We start from the raw sequence: 21686 nt of genomic DNA, 5'->3' as shown, positions 1-21686 counted from the left end.
GATGCTGGTACCTTTGTAAGAAACTATTGTTAGCTGTTAGTGATATGTGACTGACTTCCTCTGCATCTGATACTGCTCACAAGTTTGACCTAGGTACAGGTTAAGCAGGTGGTTTGGTCCCATCCTTAAGGATTCTGATTCAGTAGTTCTAGGTGGAATCCGGAAATCTATACAAGTACTTGAGTGGTTTCTGATTTTGGTTCTTGAAGGAAAACAAATTGAGAAATACAGATCTAAATACCCTTCCACCAGCAAAGGCCTGGAAACTGCCTCCATATGCACTTCCCCTTCTCTACTGAATGCTTATCTTTTTCCCACTAGTTCATTTTGACTCATTGTGAAATCTTCGCAGAACCCCCTTAGCAGAATACCTGGTCCTTCCCAGTGCTCACTACCCATCTGACACAGCAACATTGCTTTAGTACATTGAACTATACTTATTTCATTTTACATTCTCCCTGACTAGCTTCTCAGCTCTTTGAGGGCAGGGACTGGGGCTCTTTTTTTGTTTTACTATGTGTTTTTATTTTTTAATTCCTAGTGCAAGGGGTAGTGCCTCATATACAGGAAGCACTCAATATATATTTAAATAAATGAATATATTAAAATAAATTGATGGAAACAATGCATCAACCAAGGCTGTTTCATGGTTCTAGCTTGGAAGGAATTTGGAACACACAAAATATCATCTGGTGGGATTCATGTTCTTCTTTTGTCTATGCCCTACCTTGTGATCATTTTGCATTCTCTGCATAATTTTAAAGAAGTTCGTGCAAGATATCTTGGTTTGTGACTTCAGTAACAGGTGTCTGGAGAGTCCAGAGTCATTAGTATCTATAGTATAAATCTATATTTATATCATAAAATCTAATAGAATCCCAAATTACTGATCATAAGAAACAGTGATTTTTAAATACTGAAAGTAAAACATCGTGCTAAGTGCTTTAATTATTTTTTGCTGGGAACTGATAATTTTATTATACCTGACACAATTAAGAAAAATAAATTCTTTGGGGAACTAGAATCTGAAAAGGCTACACATTTTAAGAGTTTTCTCTTTGGGTGAAGATTTGTTTTATTTTAATGTGGGACCACTTAGTGAGTGAGAAGGTTGTAAAAGACTTTTGTGTGCACATTAAAATTTTACACGCTCTATGTTCTTAGTATTTTACAATGTATATTATACATTTCCTGAAAAAGCAGATGATTCCTCAGAATGAAAATCATATTCTTTTTTTTTTTTTTTTTCTTTTTGAGATGGAGTCTCGCTCTGTCACCCAGCCAGGAGTGCAATGTTGATGTTGCACGGTCTCTGCTCACTGCAAGCTCCACCTCCCAGGTCACACCATTTTCCTGCCTCAGCCTCCCGAGTAGCTGGGACTACAGGCACCCGCCACCACGCCCAGCTAATTTTTTGTATTTTTTTTTTTAGTATAGACGGGGTTTCACCGTGTTAGCCAGGATGGTCTCAATCTCCTGACCTCGTGATCCGCCCACCTCGGCCTCCCAAAGTGCTGGGATTACAGGCGTGAGCCACCACGCCAGGGCCGAAAATCATATTCTTAAAATAGCCATTTGTTTGTACCTACTTATTTGACACACACTTAGCTGCCTGCCTTAGGTCTATAAATAGGAGATTTGGATCCGTTCAATGAGATATGGATGCTTCTTGGGGAGTGGTTTTCATGTTGACCAAGAAACTCAAAAGTTTGGAGAGACATTCTAAATAATACCTACTCAGTTCTTTAATGAATATTCTTTAACGGGATATACTTGGGTTCATTCAATTTTTAAGGAAGTCCTGATCCTGAGGAACATGTTGTATTCCACATATAATATGACAGTGGGGCATAAGTTGTGAAATTGGAACTGTTTTGAACAATCTGGGGAAAGTGGCCATCACAACAGCCTGAACTTTCTGCTCCATGTTCTGAAGCTATGAGCTTATTTACTCCCATGTGCATTCTTGGATCTAAAGATATTGCCCCATCAACTAGGACATGCTTAGGCAACACTAAAAATGCTGTTGATTAGTAGAAACATCACGCCAACATGACTTATGGCAGACTTTTTTGAGGGAGACCTTCTTGCTACGAAAAAAATGATACATTTTGAATCAGATTTTATATTTAATAGATGATGATGCTATTTCTACTTTTTCTAGTGGGCTCAAGACAGATGATACATTTTAATACATCAAATATAGTCGAGTTTGCAATAATTTCTTTTGTATTCAGAATACAATTGGTCTTTTCTTGTATCGCTTGAACTATGATAATAATTCAAAGATGCAGCTTCTCTCAAAATCTCACCTGTATATTTCTTTTTCACTTTGAAAACAAAGGAGTTTCTTCTCCATGATTTTGTTTTTTGTTATCTAAAATGAGTAACTCTTGCAAGCAGCCATTGAAAAATAAAAATAAAAAAATTTTACTTGCAAAAAAGGTGATTAAATTAAGAAGATGTACGTTGGGAGATGCGCATTATTATTAAAAGCACATTCTAACAGAGCATTCAATTCTGAAACAAAAATGATCTTCTGCACAAAGTATGTATTTTAGAGTAAAAACTTAGATGCAAATATTGATTTGTATTGGTAGCTGGATTACTTGATCACAAATATTGCTCTGAGACTCAATTTTCTGATTTGTAATATTTGTAAAATAAAGTACATACCTCAAAGAGTTGCTATAAACATAAAATGAGTGAAGAGTTTTAAGCATATATTCTGGTATCTGTCACACATTATCAGCCCTCGATGTGTTAGTTTGCCTCCCCACACAGCTTAGGCTGAGAGACTTACTGACACTTGCATTGAGCAAAGACCACAAAGTCAACATTGGGTCAAATATAAACAGACCTCCTGCTATTTAAAGCTTTAGTATGTGTGTATAATCAGTTAAATAGAGCAGCTCAGTAACTAGTCACACAAAAGATGCATTTCATATAGTACATTATTATCATAAATATGCTGCAAATTTCCTCCATGTACAATTGCTAGGGTTTTGTTTGTTTGTTTGTTTTCACTGCAGCAGCAAAACTGAAGGGTGTGGAAGGAACATCTTCATTAGAATTATGGAATTCAGCTGGATTTCCTCAAGCAACGGATACATGTGCTTTAAATGTATATACACATTTTAAAGAGACTATTGCTTGAGAATGTTTGAGAAAGTGATTGGAGAAATATATACTATTTAACAATATTATATAGATAATGTAAATCATATGCTCAGACATCTATTCATTAATTTTTATCAGATATTCTATTGAGATTTAAATTTTAGGTCTCGTGTTCCCCAAACACAATACCTACGTCTTGTAGGAAACTTGGACAAGAAATTATCCAGACAAAAAACCACAGAGAATGGCTGAAACATACGAAGCCCTGGGAAGCAAAGTGCAACTCTGTCTTGCAGTAATTCCTCCATTGTCCAGAGTACACGAGGAGTGGTGGATGGGGACCAATACTAAAAATGAGCTCTCAGCCAAAAATGACAAATGTGCATTTATTTAACTTAGTAATTAAGTATATCTTTCAATTCTAGAAACTTTATTTAGTTATTGCCTTTTGATCCTTTCTCTTTTATCTCTTTGAACAGTGTAATCATACCCATTTTAAAGTTTGTTTCAGATTTTTAATTTTTAATTTATATTCTGTCTTGAGGAAATAAGTCACCATAGTGAAGAGTCAGCAACCTGAACAAAGCAAAAGTTTTGGACATGGTTATGGACTTAATTGTGTCTCCCCCAAATTCATATATTGAAGGCATAATCCCCAATGTGACTGTATTTGGAGACAGGGCCTTTAAGGAGATAATTAAAATTAACATTTTTCATAAGACTGGGCCCTACTCCAATAGGGCTGGTGTCCTTACAAGAAGAGGAAGAAACACAGATTGGTTTTCTCTCCCTCCCTCTCTCTCTGTCTCTCTCTACCCCCCCTTTTCCTTCCTGCCTCCCTTCTTTTTGCCACTCTCTCTCCTTTTACTCTCCCTCTCCCTCTGTCTCCATAGGCACAGTAGAAATGCTGTGTGAAGACACAGCAAGAAGGTGGCTGTCTGTAAGCCAGGAAGAAAGGCTTCACCAGAGACCATTCTGCTAGCACCTTGAACTCTGTGATTCTTGCCTGAAGACTGTGAGAAAATAAATGGATGTTGATTAAACCACCCAGTTTACGATATCTTGTTATGGAAGCCCAAGGTGATTAATAGAAACACCAAGGATTATAAACTACAAATGATCTGAAATAAACTTTAAAAATAGTTATGAATATAATGATTAAATAAATATAAGAAGAACACCAAAAGGCAATAACCAATTAGAAATGCAAGACATAGAAAATATATAGTTATTAATTTACATAAATGCCCGTTAATTATCAGAGTAAAATAGATCTGATAGCAGGGCAGAAAACATTGCAAACCTGACCCCATCCTAGCAGAGTCCCAGTATGAACACATACAAATGCTGGACAGTGTATAACAAAAGTGTCATTTAAAAATTAATAGAATCATTCAAATGAAAGAGTGAACTGACTAGTTGGCAGAAATAAAGAGGTGGGGGGAGGGTGATTAAAGTCATGTTCTTATGTTACACATGATGCCAACCTAGGAATGTGGTATAAAGAATCTGCTAAGCCCTTCTGCAAACCAGGTAGTTGTATGTCTAGGGAATGGGATAAGGGGCCAGAAGACTTTGTTCAAACATGAAATTGACAGTGTCCTACTAAAGCATGGAGTTTTAAGTGTTGGTTTATGAAAGCAGAACTTTTACAAATGGTACCAAAGTGGTGGGAGAGAGTGAGTAGTTATTACTGGTTGCTTGAGTTTCCAAGGAGGGTTATTAGAGGCTTCAGAACAGTTTTCCATAAGCTAGGTTGGCATTATGTTACTACTGACCAGCAGCCTTTTTAGTGTTGCCTATTCATGTTCCAGTTGATGAGGCAACATCTTTAGAACCAAGCATGCACATGGGTTTAAATGAGCACATAGCTTCAGGACATCAAGAGGAAAGCTCAGGCTGCTAGTTGTGATGGCCACTTTCCCCAGATTGTTCAAAACAGGTCCTATTTTACAACTTATGTCCCACTGTCATATGTTTAATCAAACATGTTCCTCAGGATCAGACTTTCCTTAAAAATATGATGAACACGGACTTAAATCAGATTCTGACCTCAATCCTTTTCTAATAGCTACTCCCCAGAAAAGAGCTCGGAGTTTCTGAACTCACTAAATATCATAAACTACATATACATTTGTAAACTCAAGTGTTATAATGTTCAGTGAAAAAAGTCTGGACATACATGCTGCTTTATTTGAAAGAAAGGAGCAAGAGGGGCTGTGCTTTATTTCCTTCTTTCTGTCTGGGTCATCGTGAAGGAAATAGCAGCCGCTGAACCATATCTGCCCCGGCCCATGGGGAAGTGGTTCTCTGGGGCTTGTCTTCCTGCAGAGGGCCAGCTTCCTCTCACTGTGTCCTGAGGTTTGGTACAACTAAGCAAGCAAGGTTTTTCTCCTTTAGTTTTTTAAGAATATTGGGAATAAAAATTTATTTCCAGAAGAGCAAGATGAGAATAAGTAAAGTTTTCTCTGTTAGGGCCCCTGCTTTATCTGTGGTTATAGATATTAGCTTTCCTGAATTCCATTTCTTCAAAGAAAGGTTGACAGCAATCCTGGGTTATGAATATTCTATATGATAGCCATTTGAGATGAACTCTTTGCATCAGTTTCTAAAATAAAAATAATAATAATTGCTTTTGCTTGTTGCCATAAATTTAAATAATGTTTGAGCATCATTTTTCCACTCAAGGTGACATTAGTGATAAACCTGGGTTGGGTGCTCTGTAAATATTAATAGCATATCAAAACATGTGATTTGCCAGTCAATATTGCTACAAAATTGGCCTGAATAATGGAATATGAGGCATCAGTGACCATCAGAATAAACTCAAAACGTGCCCAGATTGATTAAAGGAACTGGAGAAAAAAATAGAAGAAAATTGTTAACATACAATTGCTCTTTAAATGTCTTTGCATTATTTGGTTGGATGATCATTGCTGGCATCATAGCATCCCATTTTAATGTCATTAAAAGTGCTTTATTTTCTAGGAAACATTTTAAGAAGATGTAATTCAGTAATTTTTATAAATAGCATTCAGTACATTTATAAGCAGGAAATAATAAACATTAAAATAATAATGGTTCAGGGATGTTGCTTTTTAAAATTAAAAAATGAAAATTACAAAATGGAACTGTAAGTACATGTAAAATATAATCATCCATCTATAACACATAGACATGGTAGATAAAATACATTTTAAAAATTTAAAGTGTCTGTGTCTATAGATATAATCTATATCCAAAATCATGAGTGAAAATTTATGAACAGTAGAGAGAGAGTCTGGAGCCAAAGTATCTATGGGAAGTCAGGACCATATATAGATGATCTGGTCCAATTTTTAATGCCAACCAAGAAACAGATGCCAAATGCTTGTTACGCTTGGTAGGGAATAAAAACCCTGTTCCTCATGTGTAAATAAGAATTAAACCATGCATCTTTTTGGTATATGGTGACGAAAAGAGTACCATCCATCTAGGACATTGACCCTAACCAGATTATCATTTCTATGAGGAAAAAACACTCAGAATGACAGGAAATTTCTCATCATCAATACCATCCTGGAAGCTAAGGGCACAATAACTTCAAAGGGTTCAGGGAAATAACTATTTATATTCTTTAAATTAGTACTTGAGACTGAGGCTTATATAAAGACATTACCAAGGTTATCATGACCACTACACAGAGACTGAAGAAATAAAGAGAGCACAAAGGGAGCACTAAGTGCTGAACTCTGGGGAGCACTCGCAGGAAAGAGGGGAGTTAGAGGAAAGCTCAGGAAGGATTCAATAATTGACTTGGGGAGGCAGACAGACAGACTTGCCAAAGAAATAATTATAAATTATTTTGAAGGTGATCACAGGAGAAACTGAGCAGATGAGGGAGACAGGTGTGTGATTAAGAGCAGTGGAGGTCAAGTTTGTCTATGTAGGGTTGGCACAGGTCATACAGGTCTTGAAACCAGGCTAAAACTCAGGAGCCACAGACCTCTGAGCGTGGCAGTGAGGGCAGTTGCACCTTGGTCATGGGGGTCAAATCCATAACCTTCAGTGACTGGAGACTGATCATTTTCTATGGGTGTGTCCCAGGTAGAACTGCCAATTTGTGGCTCAAGAATAAGTTTAAGAATTGCGACTGACAGCCACAGGAGTCAAGTGAGCTATGATTCTTCAATAAAAGATGGTGTCCAAAAAAACAGAGATTTAATAAAGTCCTTTCCCTCACTGAATATGAATTCAGTATCTTTTTTTTTTTTTTCCTGGCTATGGGCCTGGTTAAGGAAAAAAAGTTGTGTATGGAAACCTTCTACTATCTGCCAGACAAGAGTACACACCATTTGACTAACTCCTCACAACTCCACAAGTGAGCATTGAGATTGTCACATAATACCAGACGCTGCTGGGGTACACAGAAGGTAGGCCATTGCCTCAAGGCCACACGGTGGATACGTGTTCAAGTCTGAATTCAAACTCAGGTTTGAGGGCCTTTGAACTCAGTGTTCTTTCCACTGCCACTGCCTGCCAGGGAGCCAAGTGCCACTGTTCTCAACAGCTGTAAATACAGTCTCGTAACAATAGTTATGCAGCTAAAATAGGATTCTAGCCACAAATTCTGGTGTCTAGTTCCTTGCCACTTGAGAGATGAGAGAGAGTCTGCTCTACTCTTTTTGTAAAGGAAGCATAAAGACAGCGATTCGGAAGATGAAATGGGCAGGATTTGGGGAAAGAAAAAGAAAAGGAAAGAAAGCACAATTTGATTAAAGACAAGCATGGCTGTATCTGGAAATGGAGGCTGTGCATCACTGCCTCCTGACTCTCTGTAGAGTGTCCCCTGGGAACACACAGGAGACCATTACATACAGTACTTAGATTATCAGTAAGTGCCGGGTACAGCTCTGTGGTGGGCATCTCTCTGAGTTGCTGAGGCAAGAGATAAGCTTGAGGGTCATTCAATTGTGAAATTGGTTAAAGGGGAGAAAACAAATACCACCCCTCATCTCATACACATGTACATACCCAACAGCAGCAATCTCAGCAGGAAAAAGTGATTCTCCTGATACTGAAATTAACTTTTGTTACTGCTGTCTGCTTCTCCCTGGATTTGAGATATGCTTAAATAACCTTTGGAGAGATCAAGATATTTCTAAAAGCAATTGCTTAATGGAGAGCTAAAGTACCAAAAAAGAATTTAAAAAATTATAATTAATGCAAAATCTGTAATTTAGTGAGTAATAGTAATATACCATTGTTTACTTCATAGTTTTGGCAAATGTGCCATGACTATGTAAGATGTTAACATTTACAAAAAATAACAGACCATTTGGAGTATACCTTTGAAGTACACTTTTCATGAAGTAGCCCTAGTATGGATTTCAGAATCTTATAACTCAGATTTAGAAAAGTATTGTTCATACCTAAAGAGCTAAAGTCTAGACTCGATGCACTACTTAATTGGGAAGTTACCACAAAATTCAACTTACTTTCTAACGTAGAATCTTATGCAACAAGAAACTGGTTGTGGTAGCAAAGCACAGAGCATCCAGCTCAATGCACTGATGCAACAGCTTCTCTAATCCACCTAGGACTTTGGCATTGTACTAATGACCTTAATTCTCAGGGATGGGCCAGTATATATTGATAAACACACACACACACACAGAGACACACATGCACTTTCTATTTAAAAGTGTTCTGAAACTCTCTTGAATAAGATGGCTATTTGTAGCTTTATATATTTCCTGCAATTCTTCTGATTATTATTTTTAAGATAGTTGACTTTTTCCTCTGTTGCAATTAGTTATTATTTTTAGCCTTTCTCTATGCTTTTAGGAAGGAACTAGTTAAAGGGTTCTAAAAGAAGATAAGGATGGTAATGAGAGTTAAGTTAGTCTGTGTTGAATAGAGCTTTAAAACTGTATCTAAATACTTGGCATTAGAAAGAGGACCATATATTTCAGTTTATCTGAGATAATCCTGATATAGCCCTGCTATCCCAGTGTCCCCTTACCCCCTCAAAACTGTTTCTTTTAGGATGATTAACTATATTGGCAGCTAATTAAGGACTCAGTAACGACAATTCTTTATTTTACACAAAGGAAAAAGTGATCCAATAGGATTAAGAGATTTACATGAGGCTACCCAGATATCTTAATGTTCAAGTCAGGTCCTAGAATAATCTCTGTAGACGGTTAGGAAGCTGTCTTAATAGTGGATGAGGAGAGATGATAGACATCAGCTTTTAGGTGAGCACTTTGTGAAGATGCAAGCATGAGCTGCTCATCTTGGCTTGAAGGACACTCAACCAAGAAATTCAAAGGGCTCCTCAATCAAGCCTAGAGGTGCTCTTAATACAATTGATGTCATCGTAAAAGTATCTGAATTGGAAGTACTTGCCAAATGCTACCTTAACTTGGCACTTATAAACAATTTTTAAAATATCAATTATGTAAAACTTACAAGGGGCTTATTTCATGAGAGTAAGGGGAAGTAGTTACTCCTAACAGTGAATTAATTGGAAATTGCTTCCTCAAAAGCAGCTGTGTTTGCAGCTACAGAACCCCGCTCCCCCCTCTGTTCTCCTCCCCTGCTGCAAGTGATGTGAGCTGAGGAACATATGCACAGTAAATGCACACAGACACAGAGCAGTCTAGTCCTAGCACTGGCTGAGTTCCAGTTCTTAGGAAGTATCCACAGCAAGGCTGCTGTGTTAAATATGACTAAGCTCCTCCATGTACAGCAGCCGTGATTGCAGAGGGCCCTTTGCAGCTGACCTTTAGATGAACTGAGCTACAATCAACAAGAGAAAAATGCTAGGCCTTTCGTACAACATAATGAAGTTTCTCTAATTTGTTTACTAGCAGTGCCCAGCAAGGACGTTCTCCCTACAGAAGGCTTTGGTGTGCAGAAATGAACCTAGGCAACTGCATATAGAGAGTCTGCTAGATTAGGATGCAAGATGTGCATATTGCAATGGGAGCAAGAGTCCTGGAAGACAAATCCCTCTTGTACTCTGCTGTCACTTTTGGGGTTATTGTCTAACTGGATGTTATTAATTCATTCTGCACTATGTGTTAAACCACTAACATTGATAGCAATAGGCAACAAAAGTTTATGACTACTGGGCTTTTGAAGGGACTTTGAGTGACTGCTAAGTAATTTTTAGGCTCGGCTCACAGAATCAGTATTTCTTATCTTGTAAATTGTAAGATTGTTTTTTAAACGTAAAGAGAAGAGTAGCACCTTTTTCTGTTTAATATCCACTGGTCTAAAATCAAGTTCCGGCATGAAATCAATGCATATTAATGAAGAGGCCAATGACTGGAAATTCTAAGAGTCATAGACTCTATTTCTCCATTGATACCCTCTAAGGTTAAGTCACACACTCACACACACACACACTCACATACACACACACACTAAACTCAGGCTACAAGTGCAAGATGAATTAGAGTAGATTCCATATGTTTTTTAAGGTTAGTTATCTTTTTGTGTGTGTTTTTTTTTAATTTCCTGTTTGGAATTTGCCTAAAGAAAATAGCATGCATGGTCACTGCGAGGTTTACTGATGTTATGATGAAGGGTTAAGATGACTGAATGCTGAGATAAATGTTTTCTCAGCTACTAAAAGACAGAAGTATTGACATATTCCAGATTAAATTTTTTTTTTTTCAGGAAAAATGCCACACCATGGGCCTTTTGTACTGGTAAATTCTGGCCCACTTGATGGATAGCTTTGGCTGACTATGCTCTAGGGTGGTGTTTCCCAAACTATTTGTTGTGAAAAATATTTTTTAAAATTTTTCATTTCTTAATGCATTGGTGCAAAAAAAAAAATGGCAAAGGAAAGATTGCTAAAACATGAAAAATAGTGAAATAGTGCAATGAAATGCAAAATACAAGCCAAATATCTTAATTATTATAGATTCAACAGACATTAAAATACTTTGTCACATTGCTACAGATGTTTTTAAATTTTCACTCTTAATTTCTGTGTTTACTACGTTACATGAGGACACGTTTTCACAGACGACACTTTGAGTAGCACTGCCCCTTAACTAACAATGTTAAGTTTAATATTCGCCTCTTTTTCCACTTGTTAGACCCGTGATTGGCATGCTTTTTCTGACAGGGTCTAGATAGCAAATATTTCTGGCTTTGCAGGCCATATGTTCTGTTACAAATGTAGCATGAAAGCATCCATAGACAATATGTAAATGAATGAGCATGGCTGGGTTCCAATAGAACTTTATTTACAAAAGCAGGCTGTGGGTCAGATTTGGTCTATGGGCTGTGAGTTTGCTCACCCCTACTTTAGCCTTAGGTGGTCTGAGCTATATTTCCCCATGTCCTAAATATTTGTGTTTTGTGTTTTCAAAAAAAGGATGTTTAGAATAGATTAAAACTGCTGCTGTGCATTTTAAACACATGTGATGCTTTGGTTTTCTCACCTTTTGGAATTACTGTCAATAAAAATAAGTTATACCATTTTAAAGATTAAAATATTTTGAAGGGAAGTCCATCACAGTCAAGTGGCAGAGAGAACACCCCAAACTAGAATCTCTGTATGTGCAAAAAGCCTTTCTTTCCTAAGGCAGTTGGGAATTTTAAGTATTAGCTAAGGGCCTTTGATTTTTCCTTGGAGATTGAACTCAAATATCACAACCTCTTTTTTTCTGGCAACATTCTTCAGAATGTTTCTAAGTGGAACATTTTATGTGGGAGGTCCACTGTAAGGCCTATTAGATCCAGCAATCCCACTACCAGGTATCTACCCGAAGGAAAAGAAACCTTTATATAAATAAGACACCCATACATGTATGTTTATCACAGCACTGTTCACAATAGCGAAGTCATGGAATCAATCTAAGTGTCCATCAGCAGCTGACTGGATAAAGAGAATCTAGTACATATGCACCATGGAATACTATGCAGCCATACAAGAATCATGTCCTTTGCAGCAACTTGGATGCAGCTGGAGGCCATTATCCTAAGTGAAATAACTCAGAAACAGACATCAATTACTGCATGTTCTCATTTATAAGTAGGAGCTAAGCAATGGGTACACATGGACATAAAGATGGAAATAATAGACACTGGGACTTCAAAAGAGGGTAGGATTGAAGGGGGATTGAGTGCTGAAAAATTACCTATTGGGTACAATGTTCACTCTTTGGCTGACAGGTTCACTAGAAGTCCAAACCCCATCATTATTCAACATAGTTATGTAACAAACCTGCAGTGTATTCCCTGAATCTAAAATCATCATCATCATAATAATGATAAAGTGTCAACTTTTACCTCTCCAAGGACCCCTACCACTTATCAAATCAGAGCTGTCTGCTCAGATGTCCCTCAATCCTCACAGATTATGAGATCTTCAGGACAGATTAAAATCTCTTAAAAGGCTCTTTGTTATTCCTAATGTCTAACATAGAACTGATAGAACTGGAAATATATGGAAGAAGATTTTACGTATATAACTAATGTGTGTGTGTGTGTGTGTGTGTGTGTGCGCGTGTGTATGTGCGCCCACGCCTTTGTGTCTCAGACTAAAATTGAAGACACACCTGAACTGAATCACCTCCAGGATAGTTGCAAAACACCACTGACATTACATGCACAAAAATGTTTATCATTTATAACAAATTATGTAGATGTGCTATTATTATGTCCTATTATGTACTTGTGGGAAGAAGATGGATCCAGATGAAATTGAAAGCAAAAATAAAGAGCTGTGCAGTATACAAATTATAGTATGAACTATATAACTGCTGTGGAGGCCAGAGTACAGGACCAAGGACAGTTGACAGGCACCAGTGTAAGTATTGCCAGGTAAGTCAGAGAAATTCAACATGGAATGGTGTGATCTGTGATAGAAACCAGCCAGCCTTATAAATATGCAAAAGCACAGGCTCTGGTGTTATATAGAATTCCATCAAGATCGAGGCTTAATCCATCCATTGCCTGTTTTATGACCTTACATGAGTCATTTAACCTTCCTGAGTCAGTCAGAATTATTAGGATTAAATAAAATAGCAGGAATCAATATATACTCAACAAATATTAGTTAATTTCATTATCAATGGAATATTATGATTAATAGAATGGATTATCACTAACAATGATGGTTGCACTGTTACTAGAAATATTAATAACAGTAAAAGGGGATGCACATCATGGTTGGTGTCCTAGTTCCTACTCTAAATCACAGAAGTCTATACTCACTGGCATGCATGGTCATGTGTCCTTATTTTCTAACCTGTTTGTCATGAGTGGGTTTCTATCATTAACAAGATTCATAAGTGCCTCATCCATGAACTTACGTGTTTGTACCAGGAGACACAGGAGGGTCTACAAGCACCATCTACACCTCCATAATTCAGATGATAACATTGACCAGGAAAGGAAGGCCTGATCTCCAAGGCCTGAGTAGAATCAGTGCCTGCTCTAAGAAGAGGCTCTGTGAAGGCCAAGGTATTTGTTTGCTGGTTTACAGCTCTATACACAGCACCTAGGATAGAAACTGACTCTCACGAAATACTTTTGGATGGATTAATCAGTGAACAAAACCTAAACACCTATTCCATGTGCCCTGCAAAGGTTCAGTATTTATTGATTGCATGAATATGTACATGTACCATTGAGAAAGCCTTCCATTTGTTAGTTCAGTTCTAAAATCTCCTCCCTTTCATCCCTCCACTTATGGATTACCTTCCAAGGAAGAGTTTGATAGGCTCTTTCCTTATCTATTTTTGATGTCCCCATAGTACATATTCCATCAACTCTAGGCCATATTTTAATAGTCAAGGTCAGTGCCAATTTTCTCTTCAAGTTATATACCCCATTTCTCCCTTAGATTCTCTAGCTAAATAGCACTTTTAACATTTCCCCCAAATCAACCCAATGTTTTCCTGTGATTTTTAACCTCTTCTTAGGTGATTTCCTCCACCAGCCCTCATTTTGGTTACCTCTGTGGCTGAAGGTGTCACCCAAGCCTTGAGCCTCAGCTCAGAATCACTTCCTCCACAAGTCTTCCCTGAAACTTACAAATGAGGTTTCCTCCTCAGGGTCTTCCATAATTTGTCTGTTTTCCTCTTAAAGAACATGTCACTTCCCTATTTGTTACCGTTGAGTGTGTACGTACTGTGCCCCGTATCTGCCTGTGAGGAAGGTAACCCCAGCATCCTTGCCTTAGCCTTCATCTTCTTTAGTGCTGATCACTCAGTGTATGTTACCTAAATGAAGAAATAGAAGAATTTCAAATTTGAAAAGAGGCATTGAATTTCATATTTAAAAAATTATCTCTTTCCTTTTCTACTCACCCTCTAACAACTCACCACCCAGGCAAAATTGGCTTCACCTTCTGCTACAAATGTCCTGTTATCTGTATGAATTAGTCCCCTTGCATAAGTGACAGCTCCACAGCACCCTCCTTTGAATCCACCAAAGACTCTGGCCTGTTACCCTTTAGGAAGATTAGAAGATTCGGGAAAGTTCTCTGCGTGTGTTTGTGTGAACAAAAGCCAGCCCAATCTCATGTGAATATGTCCCCACCTCTGTTTCTGCTTCACAGTTACCTGACACCATTCCTGGTACAGGGAATGTGACCAGTTTAACTTTTTAAAAAGTGACTTTTTGAGACTTTTCTCTATGCATTGTCCATTTCCAGGATATGCCTAGGTGAAGTCCTGTGATTCATCCTTCTTACTGGAGTTACCCTCTCTCACATCACAAATGGCTGGACAGGGACTCAGTATGGCAATGCTGCCACAGACATCACTAATGAACACAGCAATCACCCTTTATTGGGAAGTGGAGCTTGTACAGCCCTTTTGGGACTGTGGTTCTTCTTTCCTGAACCTCCAAGCTACCTGAACACTAGCACCTGTGCACAAGTATAGGGAACTTCTATTGACTCTGTCTCACACTACAGACCCTGGGAACTGCATCGAGGCCTGCTCACTTCTCACAAAGTGTCTGTACTTCAGTTTTCTGGGAGTTTATCTAAAACCAGAGTGGTAAAATAGGATAGTGAGGAAACACATTTTAGGAAATGGTTTGCAAATTCTCAGATTCATCAGGTAATATTTCTTCTTGGAAATCTTGGTATTTCTTGATGGCAAGTGACTTTGAAGGCATGACGTGAGGCACAAAAGTCTCTTAATTTCTCTCATGGTACATGTTAGAATAGACTGGTTTGAATACAGAAACAATTGAATTACTTACATATTTATTTATTATTATTCATTTACTACATTAAAAACAGGTGTATCAGTAAGAAGAGTTTGTCGTACATATCTATAAATCGGTGATTTTTGTTGCCAACCCCTGGGGACTTGTACTTTTAGAAACTATTTGCAATGTCGAGGGAGGGAGCATTTCAGACAGTCTGAGAAGTTGATAGCTGAGGAGGAGTACCTGCTAATAATTCTGTCCTTCTGGGAAGTGTGAAGTCTAGAAGAAAAAGAAAGATCAAGGGTGGGCTGAATCTGAGAAGAGAACAGATGGGCCATGGTTGTGCCTGCCAGAGGCATGGGCAGAAAGAAATGAAAAACTGTTCCTGCTCTCTTTCCCCTCTAAACAGGGAACACGTACACCAGAGCTCAATGTGGGTTGGGGCAGATGGGATGCTTAGAGAAAAAGGTTGGCAGTGCCTTCTCCAGAAGAAGAGGAGGCAGTCCCATGGACCTTATTTCCTCTGAAACCGGAGCTAGCCTCTGCTCTGCATCTTGGCGATCAGAAAGGAACACTTCTCACGAAAGCAACTATTAAGTATCTGAAAACATTACTCACAGCATGTCCCATCCCCGAGGAATTAGTTCTGATTTGGAAAGAGTTCTTTGTTTCAATGCTTTGTTATAGGTAGTGCCTTTTAGTTTTTCACTAAGGGAAGTTGCTGTGATATAGGACAGTCCTGTATCTAAAGTTTGGTCTCAAGACCAGAAGCAGCAGCGTGGCCTGTGAACCTGTTTGAAATATAAATCCGCGGAATCAGAAACACTGGGAGGAGAGCGCCCTATCTGTGCTTTGAAGTACCCTCCAGGTGATTCTGATGCAGGATGAAAAATTGAGAACTACTGTAAGGAGAGTGTAGAGGAGGGGGCTCTCAGTTAAAATTTTGTATCACCCCTTTAGTCGTGCTGCGATTTTGCATAGATTACTCACAGTCATCAAAGCCTGTCGCTCCTGGCTGTTGAAAGGATTAAGTGAGGTAATGAGTGTGCAAATGCTTGAACAGTGGGAAGTGCGAAAACTTTCTAAGCAAACATTTGTTTGTAAGAAATGGGTGTAGGGAGAAAGAGAAACTGACTCTATAGTAGCCACACAAGTATGTTCGTCTAAGAAAAGTGATATTCTTCGTTCCTTCCTATTTCCTAGCCTCCTTTGCAGTGAGTCTGAAGCCTGGTGACTGCCCAATGGCTGTGAGTTGAAGTGATATATGTCTGTACCAGCCAGAGACAGAATCAGGGTAATTCTTCCACTCTTTTGGGGCAGTTAGAACCAGGGTAATTTTTCCATTCTTTCGTTTCTCTTCCATGAGGCATACATCCTCTCCTACCAGACTCTCTGTGAGCCAGGAATAAATTTTTGTTGTGTTCAGCTACTGAGAGATTTCAGGAGTGAAACGTTGCAGCAGCTAGCATAGATTATTTGGGTCAGTAATGTAGAAGAAAATGCACTGAGAAAGAGATTAAGGTTGACAATGAGGTACACTTGATTTGTAGAAAGAGGATGATACTGCCTGACTATTGATAAAAGGAAGCAGACAATCAGCCATGTCTTCATCTCTGTAAGTCCTGGGAAGAAGACAGAGATCCCTGAAAGACTTAACATCAAAAGAAGGATAGATGATTTTCTAGTGCATTATTATCTAATTAATGCCTGTGAACATGACCAATTTAGACAGCTATTCTACATTATTTGGTTGTAGAGTGGGAAAAGCGTGGAGTGGTTTGAGCTTGCTCCCCACAATAATTCTAGGATTCTGTTAAAAAGCAACTCTATCTCAAGACTCCTAATGGATTTTTTACCTTTCTTTGTGTAACATTGACCCAGTATCTGTAATGCAGTCCTTCTCATTTGCACTCACAAGCACACACAAAAGTAAGAATTTGGCCGGGCGCAGTGGTTCATGCCTGTAATCCCAGCACTTTGGGAGGCTAAGGAAGGCAGATCACCTGAGATCAGGAGTTTGAGACCAACCTGGCCAACATGGTAAAACCCCATCTCTACTAAAAAAAAAAATATAGGAATTATCTGGGTGTGATGGCAGGCACCTACAATCCCAGCTACTTGGGAGGCTGAGGCAGGAGAATCGCTTGAACCTAAGAGGCAGAGTTTGCAGTGAGCCGAGATCGTGCCACCACATTCCAGCCTGGGCGACAGAATGAGACTCTGTCTCACCAAAAATAAAAAAATAAAAAATAAGAATTCCACCGAGGATGATCTGGCTTTCCTCCCTTTTTTCCTTCAAGTTCAATGTCTTAGCAACACTCTGAATGCTCTACTATTCTAACTTTGAATTGCGCGAAGCACTGATGTGTTACTGAATGTAACTGGCACTTTCTAACATTAGTGTATCCACCTATACAGTTTGACTTCATCCTTAGCCAAAGGTGACTCATTCTTATCTTTCAGAGGCCAGGTTATGGAATCACGTGTTTCAGGAAATCTTCTCTGGCTCTCTAATCCTGGATAAGTTGGTGTTCTTATGTGATCCCTCAAGAAAGACATTTACTCTTCCGTTGTGGAGAGTAAATAGAATGGCAGCTTCTACTAAATATAGGAATAGAGTCAGTTAGAAGAGATCTTTCCATTCAAAATTTCATGTTAGACACTTTTGGTGACAATAACACAAGGCACGTAGATAGCCATTCTGTTGGATGTAGAAAGCCAAAATTACCTTGTCTTGTTTGAAATATCCAATATGCAGAGGTGATTTCTTTCTGGATTAAAAAGAGAAATAGAATTTCACTTTAATTTCTGAATTTCAAAGAAGTGGATTGAAATATACAGGTATTCCAACAAACTCCAGAAAGAACAAGGTCTGATAACCTACTCCTGTTTCCTAAGATTCAGGGTGAGATGACCTGAATCATGGGGACATAGCTGGCTTTGAACAAATTCTAGGTGTAAGAAATGAGACTAATGAGAATAAAATTACCTTGAGTCAAGGAAGAGTTAAGGTTGGTTTCCCAAACTCGACAAAAGGCCAGTTTGATTTTAAGGCATGGTGTTATGGCATGGAAATAAAGAAAAGACTTTTCATTCTTAGAACTCCTGGAATAGTAAATATAAGCTAAATAGCTTTGATCTTGGGAATTTATATTTGTAGCACCTTTGAAAGTAAAAGATAGAATATGTGAGTTCATGTCCTTTCATTAAAAGATAACTACTGCATCCTAGACTGAGAAGCCTCCCAGAAACATGGTATAGACTTCCTATGAGCTTTGTTGGCTTGGCCGTCAACAACAAGCAATGTTCATAATAGATTGATCAAGATAGTTACGTTGCTCTTCACTAAAGGAGTGGCAGTAATTTGGAAAGAATAAAACACTCAAAGGGAGACCCTAGACATTCTTCAAACAAGGCATTGGATTATAACAAATAATTGAATAACTGAATTAATAAATAAATGAATACATATTTACATTCATGTATACATATATATTTAGATGGAATGTACATATATTTGTACCAGAACTTGTGGAGTAGCCCAAAGAAGGAGACTTCTATTAAGGTGGTTATTACACTCAATTGTAGCTTTTACTTATTTATTTATTTTAAATTGAAGTTTTGGGTACAGAAAGTTAATTATCTTTTTAATTCATACCATGAAATATTTTACCCCTACTCTAATTCTACCCCCACATTAGTATCCTTTCTAATTTTTAATATGTGTCCTTGGTTTTATCCTAGATGAATATATAGTGTTCTGCGTATATGTATGTTTTATAGAATTCATAATGTAATATTCAACACTAAGTTTTGAAGCATTATCTATGTTTTTCTTATAAATGTAAATGAATGTTTTCATTTCTCCTGATCCTTATGAACATTTGGAATTGTTCAACTTAAAAAATATAATGGAAGTAAATTTGATATTTTCTTCTGTTTTAATGTTTTTGCCTTTCTATATCTTAATTACATATTTTAATATTATTGTGCTTTTCCCCTTTAATAAATTGGGTTAGTTTTTATTATTATTTTCTTAGTTCCCCTAAAGATCAAAATATGCATTTTTGACTTATTACAGCCTAATATATATTATTACTTTTACCACTTTCTCAGCAATGCTGAAACTTCAAATACGTTAACTTCGTTTATCTACTCCTGTGTTTTATGTCACTATTATTACAAATTTAATTCCACATGTGTTTAAAAACATAAAATGTGGTTTTTGGCTAAATTTCTTTTATATTTACCCACATAGTTTTCTGTCTTCCAAAATTTTTGTTGAGATATATACAAACCTTACTGCCATTATACTTTTGAAGGCAATCCCCTCTCCAAATGTCACTGTGTTCAGATTGCTCTTTTTTTCTGTAGATTTCAAGAGCTTTATTTGTGTATTGGTGTGATTTTCTTTGCATTTATTTTGCTGGGGATTTGCAGAGCTTCATGAAACTTCATGAAACTGTAGATTGATATTTTTTTAATTGTCCATCCAGTATTTTCTCAAATATTGCTTTTTCCCATTTCATATTGTCTTTCTGTGACTCTAATCTTGTGATTCCAATTACATGAACTTTTTAAATGTACTGTATTTTATATTTTTGTCACAAAGTCTTATATATTTTCCCTTTTTGTCCCTAATTATTTCTAGTGACTTAATTTCCATGTCACAAATCCTCCCTCCTGCTGTGTCTAATAGGGCTAAACCCATGTAATAGTTCTTGATTTTGTTCACTGTGGTTTTTTTTCAGTTTTAAAATACTCATTAGATTATTTTTACAGACTTAGTCTGTGATGAAACTCTATTTTCCAACTATATTATTTTACCATATATAGAACACATTAATCTTAGTTACTTTAAATTTCATTATCTATTAACCCCAATGTCTGGGTAAACTATGGGTCGATTTCTAGTATTTTCTTTGTTATATTGGGTTTTGGTAATTTGGTTTTGTCTTGCAGTATGCCCAGTAATTATAACTGAATAATCAATATTGTAATGAAAACATTATAGGTGATATGGATGATATTATCTCCTTCAAGAGAAAGTTTACCCTTTTTCTGTTAGCAGATATACTGAAATCCTATTCATATAAGTTCTTAGGAAATAAGTTTAGTTAAGGCTAACTTGAATTTTAGGTAAGTCTCTTCTACTTATGATTTATTGTCTCTCTAAGGGCATATCCTGTGGTGTTGACTGGGGCCATTTCCTCTATTGTGTCCTTTGTTTCCTCAGCACCAAAGGCTGCCAATCCTCAGCTTTGTTTCTCAGAAGTTTTTTCTTAATGTCTTGTACTGTTCAACTTAAGAATTTGGCAAATATGTATTTGCAAGTCACAGTGATATTCTCCTACTTTCTCAACAAAATTTTAGCTCCTCAAGTATATGGGTTTTTATTTTTATTAGTTTGTTTGTTAACTTTGGCTTTTCTCCCTAATTCCTTTAAAGTTCCAGTTACATAGTGGTTTCTCTGCCTTTAGTAACAGATGCTCTTTCTGGGCCCTTTGCAGATTCTTAGTTTCTTGCCTAGTATCCAGAATTCACAAAGGCCCCAAGTTTATCATATGCAGCTACTGAATGTTGTTTACCTTTCTGAAGTGTTCTCTTCTGTTAGATCCTACCTTCCTCAATTTCTGGCTGCCTAGAACCTTTTTAATATCTTACATCTTTTCTATTATATCTGTTTTTCCTAGTTGATCTTAGTGGCAGCATTGTTCAGCCACAAGCTACCTTTACACTTCTTAGCTGGAAAAGAGAGCTTTCTCCTTGCTAATTTGTAGTCCTCTGTTTTCTAGTGAAGTTATGCATCAAGTTATATACTGGATGGCCCATTAAATATTACAATTTATCTATTATCCATTCTTATTATTTCCATTTTATATAGTATTTAAGTCCTTCCCTATGCTAAGGGCCCCCTTTGGTATTTTCCGATGTTCTCCATGGTTAACTTCATTATTATGCCTTTCCCGTTTAGAAGGATTTAGACAACAAAGAGTAGCTGTGAAAACTATAAAACTTAGATCTTGGTCTCTAGTACCATTCTCTAATAAAGGAAACTAGGTCTTTTTTTTTTTTTTTTGGATAAATCATTGGTTTTATGACTGAAATAGAAAATATTCAAAATGAGCTTGAAGCATCTTATAATGTCAGAAAGTTAAAAAAGTGCTTGAAAAAAGAATAATGAAAGCATGTTGAAGGAACACAGGCATTATTTGAAACAGCTTGAAAATGGCCAAACTTGAAAAATGTAAACAACAAATAGAGTAGTATTAAATTACAACAGAACGTATAAAATAATTTTCCCTGAGTTTGTTGCTGATAAAAATAAATTATTGAATAAAAAGTAAATTGGTTAATTGACAAGTACCTCATGCAGAAGAATTCCATGTACTCAA

Source organism: Colobus angolensis, unplaced genomic scaffold, assembly GCF_000951035.1.
Source record: "Colobus angolensis palliatus isolate OR3802 unplaced genomic scaffold, Cang.pa_1.0 Scaffold109, whole genome shotgun sequence".
NCBI lineage: Eukaryota > Metazoa > Chordata > Mammalia > Primates > Cercopithecidae > Colobus > Colobus angolensis.
The sequence above is the reverse complement of the archived record's forward strand: the minus strand, read 5'-3'. Positions refer to the sequence as shown.